Here is a 16,310-nt window from a genome sequence, read left to right on the forward strand (position 1 = left end):
ATTTTCCTCTCATTTGTCACTGGTTAAATTTTATTCATACACATTTTAAAGGACTGGTTGTTGGGAGTGTATGGGGGTATTAGGGTCGAACTCTGGCAGAATGCTAAGAAATATACAGAATATTTTGATGGAACTGGCCCTTCTCTGTCATCATTATTTTATAATTAGAAATACGGCTCTTATGTTGAACAGAAGAGGTTTTGTAACATGCAGCCATCTCCCCAGTGGGAACATCCAGGGCCTGCCCCCAGTGAAATGTTTCATCTGTGTTTCAAAGCCTTTAAAGAGTATGTGAAAGAAACGTTCATTCAGGTCAAATTGCATTGGCATATGCTTTGGGGCTGTTCTTATTTTATACAGACTTCCTTGGTCCATCATTAGATAATTGTATTTGTACAAAGGAAATGGAGTAAAATTTCCTTCTGCATCCTTTCTCTGTTTCTCATCTTTATCCTCTAAGAGGTCTTCCGCCATTCCTTTGTCATCCCCATACATCAGGAAGATGAATATGTAATGACATCCACCCTCCTGCAATGTTATCAGCCTAAAAAGCAAAGGCTTGAAATAAGACTAAAGAAGAACTGGAAATGGCTTAAGCAACTGTGAATTTCCAGGAAATATTTATGAGCTGATTTAAATACTAATGAGCTGGTAATCTGACAGCAGCAGCAAGAAGACGAAGATACAGGAGCGCAAAGTCTCAGCTGAGCCGTGGGCTGTCTCCTATCTACAAAAGCTGTATAGTAGAATGGCCACATTTTAAGCCTCATGCTAAACAGACATTTCTAAATCCTGTTAAGTGAGAAATTGACATTTTCCCACTAATTTCAATTTTTTATTTCTGCCATCCTACTTACCAGTGAATTTGAATCCCATCTTTAAAAAGGTATCTGGGGCCTGAATGTAAATATCACTTCATCTAAACCTTTTATCTCAGTGACTACTATATTAGGAAAGACGCTTTCGATTTCCTTTTCTGTCCACTTGAAGAATCTGCCAAATAGCCTCTCCTTGCATGTTCCGATGCAGCAGCGTGAACGACGTCTCCAGAGTGTAGTAAGAGGTAATTTATCCAAAAATGTCTCCTGTCCCAGCCTGACTGCAGAAAATACTTCACTTGCCTATGGGTTAGAAAAGATAAAAACACTTGCTATTATAATAAAGTAAATTTAACTTCCAAAGAGCTTTTTACATATATTGCCTTGGGCCTGACAATCTGCTGACTTGATCCAAAATAAACAACTGGCTCTTGCATTTCTAAATCATAATTCAAAGTTCCACACACAGAATTGCTGTTACGGCTCATTCAGTGGGGATTTGGGGGTGGGGGATAGAGGGTGCAGGGGGCATTTTTCCTAACATGAAGATGCTAAGGCAAGGAGAAAAATAGGAGGGGCATACCAGAGAGTCTCTGGAAAACGAGTCATCTTTAGAATTGGGGGGCTGTAAATCCCAAAAGTTAGACAGCAGAGAATCGGGCCACATCATCTAGAAACCTTGCACACGTTGTGCTGCCCCAGGGACATGGTGGCTAGAGGGCCTGGGACTAGAACAACATCAGTGAGATACTCACCTCAGGTGCAAAAATTAAGGCAGCACAAAAAAAAACCCTCAATAATCAAGAAAAATACTATTTTTATGCAATATTTTTAAAACTCAAAATTAATGCAAAAATAAATAATGAACAAAAGAGCACAATTTTAAATAAAAACAGGATTCAACAATGCCATGCTAAGCCATGTTGGAGCCTGAGGCAAAAGGAATAAGATACACCCCTATATAAATGGTTTAATGTTTTTTCAAATTTTTTTTCAGAAATTGATTGTGACTATATTACCGATAATTTGCTCTATTAAATACAGGAAAGTGAAATTATAAAAAATTCTGCTTGGAGTATAAATCGCATGTTTAAACTTAAAATAATGTTGTGAATTTTTATACACCTGCTTGAACGTTCTGGTCAGAACTCTGCTGTGGCAGCGCTGCACAGAGCTGGCCCAGGAGACATGTTAAATACGTTAATATGCGAGGCTGAGTAACCAACCTGAAGACAATGTTAAGAACTCTTGTCAAAGGTGCTTTGTATTTGTGTGACTGGATTTCACGATATGTGCAACACTTGTGGACCACTGTATTAGGATGCTACAATTAACAGACAACGCACTGCTGATTACTTGACAATGAAGAAAATTTATTTTCATCTAACAGGAAGTCCAAAGGAAGAATGGCTGCAAAGTGGTGAATTCAATAGCTCAGTGACACCAACCAGGATTCAGGTTCTTTTCATCGTTCTGCTCTGCCAAAAATAGCAGTCGGCTTTACCTTTGGCTGGCTCATCTCACACATAGAAAGTGGCTGTCTTAGTTCCTAGAGCCCCATGTAAATCTGACAATGCCTTACAAAATGGAAGAAGTACTGTTTTTTCCCTTTTTGGTCTCATTTTAAGACAGAAGAAAACTTTCTTAGAGGCCTTCCTGCAGAACTTTCCCACATCTCATTGGCCAGAAAGAGGTCACAGCCACCATTGAGACTAGTCCCTGAGAAGAGGAATGGCAGGCTTATGTTAAGGAAGATTTACCCTAAGTCACGTCATGGAGGGCTAGTCACCCAAGCAAAGTTAGGGTTCTGTAACAAGGAAAATGGAGGAGATAGCGATCAACTGGGCAGCCAGCAGTGTCTGCTACAAATACCAATTATGAGTGGTCAGACATTGGGTAGAAAATACATCACAAAACTTTGTATCAGGCAAATCATTCATCATTACAGGAAATGACCATGATGTCATGTAAGACAAACTGCAGAAATCTTTAATGAAACTACATAGTTAGATCCATACCTCCTAGCTGGCAGCAGGAGAAATTCCAAGTAGATCATAGAATTAAATGTGAAAACTTCACTACTATTAAATGAACACATTGGAGAACTCTATTATAATCTTGGAGTAGGAGAAGGCTTTCTAATTATGACTTAAAATCAAGAAGCTGTAAAGGGAGGAAAAAAAATTCAGCACGGAATGAAAACACCAGAAATAAAGCCAAAAGATAACTGATTAACTGAGGGGTGGGGATTGTAACTCATATCTTAGACAACAAACTAATCTCCCTATTGCATCAGAGCTCCTAGAAATCAATAAGGAAAAAAAGTCATCAACATATAGAATAACATAGAATGATAGGCAAAGGAGGTAAACATCTAATTCACTAGGAAAAAACCCCAAAAATGTTCCTTACACATATGAAAAGTTGTTCATCTTATTGATATTAGGAAAAATGAAAATAAAAACTATCCTGAGATGCCATTTTTCAGTTATCTGATCAGCAAAAGTGTGGTAACACTCTACTGACAAGGTTGTAGGAAAAGAAAGAGCCTGGGAGAGTAAAAATTGGCATAACTCCTATGCAGGACAATTTGACAGTATTTGTTAAACACCTATACCCTTTAATCCAACAATTATGTTTCTGAGAATATATCTATGGATCCTACAGATTACACATTCTACAGATCTGTTTGTTTACCTGCAAAAAGATTTCTCAGGACTAATATTTAACTGGAACACATAAAGCCCAACTGGCTTTATGGAACACGTAAGGCCCAACTGGTTAATTCATGGCCAGTATCTATCCTAAAAGGTTGATGTCCTGGATGTACTGAAATTTGAAATTTTAAAATATTATCCCTTTGGGTACGAAGAAGTCTATTGTTTTGTAGAAAAGTACTGGAGACAATCCAAACAGCCAACGAAAGTGGACTAATTAAATAAGCTTTGATGACCCATACAATGGAATATTATGCACCTGCACAAAAGAATGAATGCATATCTGTAGGTAGTGATATGGAAAGTTCTCCCAAACCTGAAGTTAAAAAAAAAAAAAGCAAGGTGCTGATCAGTATGTATAATACTCCAACTTTTGTATGAAAAAGAAAAAAATAGCTATCATAATATATCAAAAAGATGCATAGTTACATTTGCTTATAAAAATATAAAGAAACTCTGAAGGAAACACTAGAAAAATAACAGTGGTTACCTGTATTGAGGGGATGGCAAACTGGGAGGATGAAAGACAAGGATAAGAGGAAAATTTTTCACTAAAAATCATTTATTTTTCTTTTGATTTTGAACTATGTTAATATATTTATTCAAAAGTTCAAATAAAATTTATTAAAAATCTGTAATTGTTTACTGTTGCCTACAGTTCCAGTTCCAAATCTTTAACTTGGGATTCAAGACAAATCATAAATTAGCTTGAATCAACATTTCCATGGCGAATTCCTACCAATTTCTCCTCACCTCTACCCTCAACCCCTGCCATCCACATACACACAAAACTGCCTTTCCTGGATCCTCTCCCTAAAGATAATCACTGTTAACAGTTTTCACTTCAGAAAAAAATATAATATGCATATGCCTACATTTATATTAGCCACATAACATTTTTGGAAAATTTTACACCTGTGATCATGTTTTTATTTATTACATGTTTTAAAGATTTTTCTGTATCATGAATTTTTTTTCCATTTATTTATCTATTTTGTAACCTTTATGTATCGATACATATGGCTTTTTTTAATGGTTAGATAACATTACATCACATGGATACATCATAACTTAGTTATTTTCCTTGCACATTTAGGTTGTTTCAATTATAGTTGTTTGTACAAGCTATGCTGCAATAAATATCTTGGCATATTTTTGCCATAATATCAAAGTATAATTGTTAGGCAAGTGTTATGTGCATTTAAAAGTTTGATTGATAGTGTCAAGTTGCCTTCACAAAGGTTATATCAGGGTTATATCAAAGATTATGCTTTCAAAATATGAAAATACTCCTTCTTTCCTCACTCTCTCACCAATATTATTTTGAAACTTCTAAAAGTTGCCTGATAAGCAAAAAGTATTCTTTTTATGCTTAATCAGCATTTCCTTAATTATGAGAATGAGCATGTTTTTATATGTATATAGGAATTTGTATTTCTTTTTCTGTGAACTGTCTATTCTACTTTCATGGAGTCAAATGAAGCCATTTCTTCTCTTATGACTCCAGGATTTAGAGCTTTGTTTAGAAAGACTTCTCCACTTCCACATCTCTCTCTCACACACACATAGAAATTCTCCTATATTTTCTTTAGTCTCTCGTATGTCTTTAAATGTTTAGATCTTTAATCCATCCAGACTTGACACGAGTGAGAGAGAGGTAGTATATCCTAAAATGAAACATTGTAACTTAATTTCTTTCCAAATGTCCCAATACAACCTCCTGTACAATCTATACCTTCATTGATTTTAATTACAATATTTATTATATACTCAATTCCCATAGGCATTAGGTCTTGTCTATTCTGTTCTATTAATCTGAATATCTCTTCTCACCTAATACCACAACATTTAAGTTACTGTAGCTTTATAGCATGTTTTTCATCTGATAAGGCTGGTCCCCACCACATAAGTCTTTCCTTTTTTTTTTCCCCAAAAGAGTCTCAGCTATTTCAGCACATTTAATCTTCCAGATGAACTTACAGGTTAATTTGAGGGAAATAATATTTTTATAATATTGAGTCTTTCTGACTGTAAGTCCAGTGCTCAAAATGTCACATGAAATCATGAGATAATTACTTAGCGAATCTGAGACCAGATGCTTATGGACATTTCTGACCAGATTAGTTGTGTGAGTCATATGAATCTATGGCATAATTGTGCAATTCTCCTCTTTCTTGTGTAGACCCATGAGAATGACACGGGTATCAGGAAAACCAGGCCCAGAGCAAAAAAATAAACAGTCCCTGCATATCCTTCAGGAATTTTTTAATAGAAAAAGTAATCATTCACATCCTGTCTACAGTGAGAGTGGAGCTCCAGTCACAGTCAATTCTGCTGCTCATGTGTGCTGGAGGCTGCGTGCATCTTGGGTATAGAATTCCTGGCTTGTGGCCATAACCAATACAAGAATAAATGCCATTTAATTCCCCCCAGCTGTTCCTGGGGCCCTCCGTGGGTGGGTCTGCTGAGGGGTGTTTCATTCGATTCACAGGAAAAAACGTGCCCCTCAGTTGCTTTCACAGAGCCAGATTTACTAAGACTTTCCATACACACTACTGTGGGGGGAGGCCATGAAGACTGCTCACAGCACTGACCGACCAGCCCAAGGTGTTCTGCAGGGGCTCTGACGGTTTGCTGCAATGCTCTAAACTTGCACTTCATTTCACACTGAAAAACCAGTGCTTTGTGTTCAGTGTAAGATCTTCCCAATGTGTGAGGTTAAGGAGACATCTTTACCTATCTAAATAAATGAAGCATTGGACATGATTAAATAGAAATTACACTTTACATAGTATTAAAGGTGACATCCATCTATGTAAATTAGTGTAACAGAAGAGAATGTAATGTTCCTAATCCAAAAATATAGATCTTCTTTGCTTGACATAGGCTACTAAGTTGATATTTTGTAGTTGTGTGTTTAGGTGCCACTAAAGTAATTTTAGTTTCTGCAAAGAGTAGTCATTTCCCAATTCATATCAGATAGTTCCAGTGCTGTAGTTCAAAAAGATACTTCTTCCCTTGAAAAACAAAGGCAAGGGACCCTGTATGGTTTGCTCTTTTGTTGTTTTATTTTGTTTTGATACATCTCAAGACTATGATAGAAGGTTTAGGAATTGTGCACCATGTTCAAGGTTATACCAAGAGAGGCTAATGGGGCCAAAACCATGTGACATAGTAGGGTTGGAGGTTCTTTGGGGCTGAAATATGGCTGAATGAGCTTCGAACAGCCCCAAACCAAGGGTTCCCTCCATTTTTGCCTCTGGTAGGCAGAAACTATATGCGGACTAGACGGACAGAGAAAGAATCCTTAATGAGAACACACTTAATACAAGGTACATATTTAATCATAGTTAATCTGCACCAGACCCTGCTTTGATAACTAAGCCTCACTATTTAGGTTAGCTGTATGCATTTTAACTCATTCAACAAACTCAGTTCCAACATGGGAGATCCGTAGGCTAGCCAACCCATGTTTTAGGAAAGGAAACGTATTCACTGAGCGCCTACTGTGTTTCAGACCTTTGTTAAATAAGACTGCTGTTCACAGTTCCTAGCCCACCATATTAGCTTTTCAGTATTTCAAATTTTTATTGTTACATATTTTTAAGTATTCAATTAAGAAATACATTGCATAGTCTATAATACTTAGAGAAAAGAAAGTTGGAAATTTCCCCAAAGGAGACGTTTTAAATACAAAAAAGAATATCTTCTGAGATCTACATGCTGCAATCGAAAGGGTTTTAGAATGTTTCTCAAGCCCTACAGTGCAGCACATCATAAGAGGGGATCTTCCTTCCAAGGGACATATTTCAAATAGCAAATAACAAGGTGCGGTGCTGGGGAGAGACTGGCTTGGATATGGTTGACTCGGATGTGGTTGATTGAGTGCTGCTCACCATGCATTCAATCTCATTCTCTGTGCTTCCCCACAGCAGAGGCTGGAAAACTGAAATCTACATTTTCCAGACTCTCCTGATGCCAGAGTTCTAGATGCCTCGTGGGCTCTGGTGACTGGATGCACTTTGATTTGATTTGAAGTTTGGGAGTGAGACTGAGAGCCTCTTCCTGTGACTTTCTGCTGACAAACAAGGTCTCAGTGTGTCAAGAAGCAGGTGGTGGCTGGACTCAGACTTCGAATTTCTGGACTCCAGCTTTAAGGGGCTGGAGAGGAAGTTGTGTTCACTATGGCAGTGCTTCCTGGTCGCTAGAGCCCCACTACAGCAGTGTGTTCTTAAACGCAGTATTGCAGTGGCTGCCGCTGATCCCTGCTCCTCCAGCCCTTCCAATGGTTTTAGAATTATCTAACGCCCTGTATAAAATTTGTTTCTACTTCAAATACCCAGAGTTTTCTGTTTCCTTCACTAAACCCTGACTGATGCAGGAACTCCTTAAAAGTGTCCCGAGGTCTTCTGAATTTAAATTTATACCCCTAGTAATGAAGTATCAGCAAGAAGGACATAAATAAGAGTTCAGTATATTTAAATCACTTACTTATGAGCAGTCTAGTTCTAGAACAATGAGAAGGTGTAACAAAGTACCTTCCTTTTATTGTGCATTTACAGTCATTACTCCATTTAATCCTTACAGAAACTCCATTTTACAAAAGAAAAACCAAAGGTTTAGAGACCTTAAGAAACTTTTGTTCCGCAACGTTGTGGTATACAGAATAATGTCCTGCAACCCTCCCCCAAAGGTATCCACCTCCTAATCCCTAGAACCTGTGAATATATCACCTTACACAGCAAAAGAGCTTTGTAGATGTGATTAAGTTATGGATATTGAGATAGGGAGATGAGCCTGACTCATCCAGATGGGTTCAAGGTAATCACAGGAGCCTTGGTAAGAGAGAGGCAGGACGGCCAAAGGGGGAGAAGGAGACGGGATAACCAAAGAGAGAGACCTGAAGGTGTCATGCTGCTGGCTTTAAAGATGGAGGATGGAGCCATGAGCCGAATGCAGGAGGCCTCCAGAGGTTGGGAAAACAGGGAAACAGATTCCGCCCTGGAGTCTCCAAAAGGAATGCAGCCCTGCTGACCCACTTTAGATTTCTGACCTCTAGCACTGTAAGAGAATAAATTCTCTGGTTTTAAGCCGCTAAGTTGGCGGTGATTTGTTACAGCAGCAACAGGAAACTAGTACAAACATTTAATAAATAATTATTGAGATCCTATCATTCAGTGCTGGGGTGGTTGTAACAAAACTAAGTACCTGTACTAATATTCCAGCTTGCATTCTTGCCTGGAGTTTAGCGGAAGCAGGACCCAAGCCCAGGCCTGTCCATCTTGCGAGCCAGTGCTCTTAACACTGTACTCTGCCACCCTCACCATACCAAGTTCAAAGCAGGTGCCCAAGCCTGTGCCCTCTTTTAGTCTAAAGGGATCTCATGAGTTTTATTCCTAATTGGATTTTGATAAGTTGACACAAAACATCTTTTCTCATTTGTAGGGACCCGGATGATTCTCTTCCTTCTGAGAGGGCCACTGTGGTATTTTCTGCAAAGAAGGTTTCCCCTCCCCCCACCAAGTACATTTCTAGACCTCTGTTTCTCAAGTCTTTTTCTGCATAGGGGGTGCTTGTTAAAATGTCCAGCTTTTAGAGTTCTAATTCCATACATCTGTGTGGAGCCTGAGGATGTGCACTTTTACAGTGAAGGTGATTCTGAGGCACATCAGGGACCTCACCTGTGAAATACTGTTTTCTGTAAAATTATAGAAGAGCCTTACTTTCTGAATCCTTAGAGACATGGCTTCCAACATTCCAATCGCCTTAGTTCTTCTAGCAGGGTTTCCAGCTGACATTCTTTTCTTGATAACACATGTTTTGCAATGGCATTGGAAAATAACGGAATCCCTCACTGACTAATAATATGGGTGGTATTGTTTTGTTTCTTTGTGGTACAGTAATGCTACTAGAGTTCTCTCTCTTTTTGATATTATTATAATATTATTAATATTTAATATTACTACTACTAAAAAGTCATGTTGAAATAGTCAGTGCATTTCAACATTCTCAGACATACTCCAGTAGGATTGGATTTTTTTTAATGCCATTTAAATTCAGTTGCAGATTGTTTCACTGAAATTGCCACTTACTGGTCTGTGGTTTAAAAATTCCTTCTAAGTGAGAGCTCAGAAGCCAACTTCACTTCACTGAAAACTACAGATTATACTGGCTTCCTTTCGATATTTACAATATTTCACTGAACCAGAGAATTTTATTGCTGCAACTAGCACCAGTTATCCAACCCGGCCCCACCATTTTGCAAATGAGGTTTAAAGGAGGGAAGTGACTTGCCTAAAGTTATACAAGTAGTTAAGGGACAGAAGTGAGATTAGCAACTGCTTTCCTGATTCCTGGTCTATTCAGAAGCTCAGTCACTATAATTTTATTTCTAAATCCTCTTATGGTACATTGATTACTTCCAGTGTAACTTAATTTTTTATAGTGGATAATCTGGAGAAGATAAATTTAAAATGCTCATATTTTTGTTTTGCTATTATTTTCTTTGAAGAGATAAATTCAAGACCTCTTCCACGTGGACCCCAATGTCTTTTTCCCCTAGGTATTCATTATTTAAAATAGGATCATTAAGGACTTAGAAAATTTTTTGTGGATCTCTACTGTTAGCTTTGTCTTGATAACTCTCCCATTCAAATAAAAACAATGTCTAGGGAGTCTGAGTGAGGCCTGGAGCACACCAACCTCACTCCGTTTAATGCACCATTAAGCCCGTCATATCCAGCCCTACCCCCCAAATCCTCTCTGCCTTAGCAACAATGAAATGGGTTTCATACAATTGACTCAAGTGAAGTTCTTTGAACAGTTGTCAGGGTGGGAAACTCAACACCCCAGAAGAGTGATAACAGAGGTGGTAGCATAACAGCTGGGGGCATTGTACTGCCAGCCACAAGCTGAAATAATGTGGGCCTAACTCTCAAGTTACCATTACTCTGATTTGGATCCAGGAGCAAAAAGCCTAGAACAGTGAATACCTGATTCAGTGTGAAACTCAGAGATACCCAATCCCCGGTCTCATCAGTATAACAAATTGACCCCTGAAGTCTTCCTATTTGCTAATTCTTCTGGCCTAAATGCCTTCCCTGCCGCCCCACCCACCCACCCCCACCCCCCGCCAGTGGAAAAGCAAGGGGAAGACAGTGCTGACAGGCAGGGCATTGGATTATACCCAGCAACTGGCTATCAAATGGTAGAGGGAGCCCTCTTTCTATCAAAAGAGGAAGAAGAGAGGTGGGGAGGGGCACAGGGCACAGGGCAGCTACTACTGCTCCGACCTTACCTCTGTCCTGTTGAAGTCACGTTTCTAAAACAGCCATGCAGGACTTCCTGTCTCAGCTCCGACATGTAAAAAGCCATACTCAGAGATTATCTTGACGTGAAGCAGAGCAGGAAATTGAAGTGGGACAGGGAGTTCTCGTTGTGTCTCTTGGCAGCAGGGCTGACAACAGTCAGAGGTGGAGGTAGTAATTTTGTGGGAGAGGCTTAAGATAAGTGTTGTGTGTTTTCACGTGTCTTTTACAGATTTTCAGTTCAGGCATGAGAAACATTGGGTTGGCGCTTCCATTTATTGTTGTCTTGAATTCCAGCCCATCTGGGACAAAGTAGTCTTGTTTGGTTACATCCCACTGGAAAATTAGTTCAATGTCTTTTTCTTCCTCCAGGACACAGATTTTCTTTGTAACAATTCATTCATTCACTTGTTTATTCTTTCAACAAACAATTATTTCTATGTATGATACTTGCTAGGTTCTTGGGATATAGGGGTGATTATAGCTGCCTTCATAAAGCTTAAGGTCTTGTGAGGGAAGCATACAATCAAATAAGTCATGACAATAAAGTGTACTAAGGGTTACAGTAAGGGACGTGAAGGGATGAGTAGCTGAAACAACAATCTTGCCTACGTCCTCATCTAAAAACTGGGCATGATAAAAAGAATATCTACCTTTGGGGCAGGCATGAGAACCAGATGAGATGATGTGGTTAAAGTCTCTGTTAAATGGAATGACTCTTAGTTATACTTCCTAGTCACATCCTCTGTTGAAATCATTTAAATGCTGCCAAGAAAGATTTGTAACAACACTTCTCTTGTTTTAAGAGCCCAGGCTCTGTTTCCATAAGATACAAGAAGCTAGCCTGGCGTCATCCACCAAGTGCTAAACAAAGACTTATACCAGCCTCCGTGGATGAGTTACTCCCCGTGAAATCCCTACCCCACTAGGTGTCCATGTTCCAGAGCAGACTGCATGGACAAAGGCAGGAGCCAGCCAAGTGCAAGGCACAGAAGGATGATGTCCTTCAGGTCTGAGTTCACCATGGACCTGCCCGACCCACCTCTACTCTCCTGGCTTCCTGCCTTTCACTCAACACTTCTCACAGTTGTATTCATCTATTTATGGGATCATGTTGATCCATCTCTCTCTTCCCTGGTAGATGGTGTGCTCTACTAGGACAGAGCCCAGGGCTCTTTTGCTTCCCACTGTATATGCCCCAGCCTCTAGCCCTAGAAGAGTGAATAGTGCTGCTTGATAGATAGTGCCTGAATGAATGACAGAATGCATGGTACTTACTTTGACTTATTCCTTTAGGAAAGTATCACTTTCTATCTGAACGTTGGTTTCCACTTGACATTTCTCGATAATGAAATCCCTACAAGACTCTTCCTGGAAGATGCTACAGGCAGGATGAGGCAATGACCCAAAGTGAAAGCTCAGGTTGAAAGGGGTCAGGACAGTCACCCAGGGTGCCTTTCAAGTGCCTACAGCAGGAAATTCTAGAAAGAGTCTCACAGCCACCTCCAGCTGGGAAACATTTCCAGAAACGAGGGAAACACATCCTTTTGAAAACAAGGTATTTAATGCCCTTTCGTGTTTGGAGAGGAGCTGGGCTCAGCACCCTGCTGTGAGGAGATTTCTTCCTCAGGGGGTCTTGCCTGAGCTCTCAGTGTGTCCTGCAAGGAAATAGTAAACATACACCCTCAGCTTCTGGTGTCTATTTTTATGCCCTGGTTGTGTGTAGGGGGAAAGGAGAATACGTTTTGAGTATGTGTGTTTTTCCCCCTGGTGCCTGGTGACTCCCACGAAGGCTGTAAATCCCAAAATCCAAACACAAGAAGCCTATGTCAGGAGGCAATGACCCACCACTTTGGACTCCATTCAACATCTACATGAAGAATGTCCTTGGCAAAGAGCAGTTACAGCATAATAGTGGTAAAAATAACAATCATTCTCTCAATTTTCAACTAAATATAACTCCTAATGGCTAAAGTTCTATAAACTAATCAATTTTTTTTGTCCCAACCAACAGTTTGAAAATAAATGTTACCTCGGATATACAAATTCGTTATTACCTATGACATAAGATATTACGGATTGCTGTATAATTCGTTGTTTTACATCATTATCTTAGAATTTCGAGTGTTCTAAGCTTTCCTATATAGAGTGAAGGGAGACTAGAAGAAATAGGATTTACTGTATGCATTGCAAAAGATAATGCCAGAGTCTATAGTTAATTTAAAGAGAGAATGAATTTAATAAACAGTGGAGAATATTGGAGCCTTGAGTTCAGGTAAACCTTCTGGAGGTAAACCAAATGCTGAAGGGAAATTGAGGTTAGCTAACTGGCTCCCATGTGTTTTTGCAAAGCTCAGGGAGTGACAGCAGCATCACTGACAAATGAGTGCTTCAATAGACAGTTGCCCGATGAGAACCTGTTACTAAAGAGGAAGCGAAGTGATTTAGGAGGCACACTGCAGGGAAAGGGGCACTGAACCAGGAGAAATAAAGTTAAAATTAGAGCAGATTGGGGAGAGTTGAAAGGCAAAAGATCATACCGATTATGGTTCCCTTTCTAAGCTCCTCTAATGAAAACTGAAGATGACTATCATGTCTGCAAGATTTATTCATTCAAGAATATCAGAATCAACTCTACCTTTCCCCTGACACGGGCAATGTATTAAACCTCTGCCCTACACATTTCAACCAGGAGATAGACTAGGCTAGGTCCCCTATTATACCATTTTGAGCCTCAAGATGTTTTCCTTCGTAGCACTAAATAGGGGCTGTCATGTGAAATCTACATATGTGGTTATTTGACGGTCACTTTCCCCCATTAAACTACAAGTTCCTCAATGACAAAATTTTTTTTAAAATTTTTTTGCTAACCATTGGTTCCTAGTGTCTGGCACATTGCCTAACACATCGAAGACATCTATTAACTGAATGAATGAACAAATGAATGAATAAAACCTACTTTTCCTTCCCCTTTTCTCTTTTTCATCTTCCTTTCCTACTTAGTGTTTCCTGTTTTTCTTCTATTTCATTTCATTTCATTTTCAGATCAAAATCAAAATTCACATCAACTCTTCCACACATTGGGTTCTTTTGGTCAACAGCCCTGCATAAAGCTAGGAGTAGCCTCTTTTGTCTCCAGACTACTCATGTGTCTATCCCACAGAACAAAGATCAGGAACCTTAGAGAGCCCTAAACCAGCAGTCCCTGAGAAAGGTGAAGAACGTGGTGGCTCCAATTACAGACGCTGGCACAGAATACTTGGGTTTCAGTTGTACTTGGATAACTTACTGAATGCGTGATCCTCCTTGAGTTGCTTAGCCTTTCCAAGTTCTAGTTTCTACAACTGTGAACTGAGGATGGTAATAAAACCAACCACTTCCAAGGGTTATTTTAATGATAAAATGACTTACTATTAACAAACTTAAGACAAACTTAAGACTGCTCTGGTGCTGGAGAGCACTATAAGGTATCACCTATTATTATCTCTGTGACCTCAAAGCCTAAATGTGGACGTTGTTATATATTTTTGCAACTTGTCCAAAATTTGCCCCCCCAAAGTGGACAAAGGAACTAAATGTTAGACCTTTGTCCCCTGCTGCCTGTCACTGCTCATTGGCAGTCTCCTTGCCCAGCTACCCAGACTGCAGGAATGTCTGCTCTGGATTGGGGGGACCGGAGCTGTTGTCCTGGCGGCTGTAGTAGAAGGGGGAAGAACCCTGTCAAAATCAGAGCCCAATAGCCAATTGTTTTTCCAGGGCAGAGGTTTCTTTGTTTCCACTCTTGCCTTTAGGCAACTGTGGTGAAAGTATTCCCTTGGCTCTCCAGAGAGGCAGTCTGTGCCTAGGAACACAGCCTCATCCCAAGGGCTCCCCTCTCTTATAGCCACCTTTCCCAAACACCAGCAGGATCGTGTGATTGAATTCCTGTGTCACTGGGGGAAAGGAATGCTTTATAACTTTACTTCAAGCATCCGAATCTTTCTCTCCAAATCTGGAGAGATTAAGGTTTTTGTGACATGCAGCTCAGCAGGCAGAAATGGTCGGGGCCTTGGCAGGGGGGAGGGGTAAGAAGCTGCCCAGAGCAGCTAGGGGCCAGAGTCACTGCACCCACCAGCCACTGTGTGGAAGAGGGCTTTTCTGAGAGAAACAGGAAAGAGTGGATGAACTATCATTTCTGCATTTTACCCTCCAGACAACCGAAGAAATCAGGATGACCAGCAGAGTCCTCTGCTGGGGGAAAGCAGCTCTTTGCAGTCCAGTTTAGAGGGTTGCAGTGGGGAGGAAAATGGAGTCACCCTAGATGTACTTCTCTTTCTCCAGGATGTGGGAAGGAGTGGGAAAGAGGCAGCACTCCAGCACGGCTCCCAGTGGACGGCCCCTGAGACTTGAAACTGTTCGGATGGATGGGACCAGCGGTGTACACAAAGCCACACTGCAGCTTTCTAATCAAAGGTCTGTGAGATGGGAACTGAGTTGTCAGGGACCCTAGGGGGTGCTTAGAAACCACAAACCAGAAGTGCTGGGGGCTGGTGAATGAGCTGAGATGGCCTGCTTGCAAAATTGCACAGGGAAGAGAAAGCTCACGTTTGGGAGCTGTTCCAAAGGGCCTGTGCCTGGAAAGCGGGTAACCTGAAGCTGTGTGTCCAGGCTCACAAACCCCAGTGCAGAGAAGCCTTGAGGATCATTCTTGTGTATGCTGTGTGGAATCAATGTACACAATTATACAACCTCCCTTTTCACAATCGAGCCACAAGGCAGGAACTCTATGTTTTCTTAAGGTTGACTCAAAATTTCCACTTTGTGGGAAATGAGAGACAGGGGAGGGAGAACTCTCATCATTTTCATCCCCACCTGGTTTCTCTTCTCCAGGCCTGGTTTCAAAACACTTATACATATAATCCTCACCTTAGACATTAACCTGACGTTTAATATCTTACTGATTTTAATTTTTTTTTAAGTTTCAATTTAAATAAATCTCTTTCACCAGTGGGATATCTAATGAAAGATGCAAGGTATGTAATTTAGGAACATTTTCGTAATGGTTATACATCTTGGGAGGAAGGAGAAAATACTTAAAATACTGTAAAATTTAACGTTGGATTTGTTTTTCCAAAGCTGCAAAATAATTAGAACTCTAAAGGAAAAAAGTCTTCGGGAGGGACCCTTACCCTTTATTTAAATGGAAAAATAAGTTGATTTCCGAAAGAAAAGTTCTGGAGCCCTGGGTGCTGCTAACACTACTCTCATGGTGCTGCTAATACCCCAATACTACTTACTATCCTTAGTCGGTACTATTGTTAATACTATTGTGAAAGTTACCATTGTTAGGCAGATACTCTAAAGCCACACTGATTTATTTCAGCAACCACGTACATTTAGGGCTTCTAGATCTTGTAGGCCAAACACTCTTATTTTAATAATGCATTACATTGATGTAGCATTTTCCAATTTTCACCATGCTTTTAGAT

At 40.0% G+C, this 16,310-nt stretch overlaps 1 long non-coding RNA gene across 1 annotated transcript in view; it reads left to right on the plus strand.

The window, feature by feature from the left end:
* Window positions 1-16,310, plus strand: part of LOC132422144 (uncharacterized) — a 67,841-nt gene that overhangs the window by 5,852 nt on the left and 45,679 nt on the right. Inside the window, exon 2 of the long non-coding RNA XR_009518815.2 lies at window positions 15,163-15,294. This is a non-coding gene — a long non-coding RNA (uncharacterized lncRNA). The remainder of the gene's footprint in view (window positions 1-15,162; window positions 15,295-16,310) is intronic.

This window comes from Delphinus delphis, chromosome 3, assembly GCF_949987515.2.
Source record: "Delphinus delphis chromosome 3, mDelDel1.2, whole genome shotgun sequence".
Taxonomy (NCBI): Eukaryota; Metazoa; Chordata; class Mammalia; order Artiodactyla; family Delphinidae; genus Delphinus; species Delphinus delphis.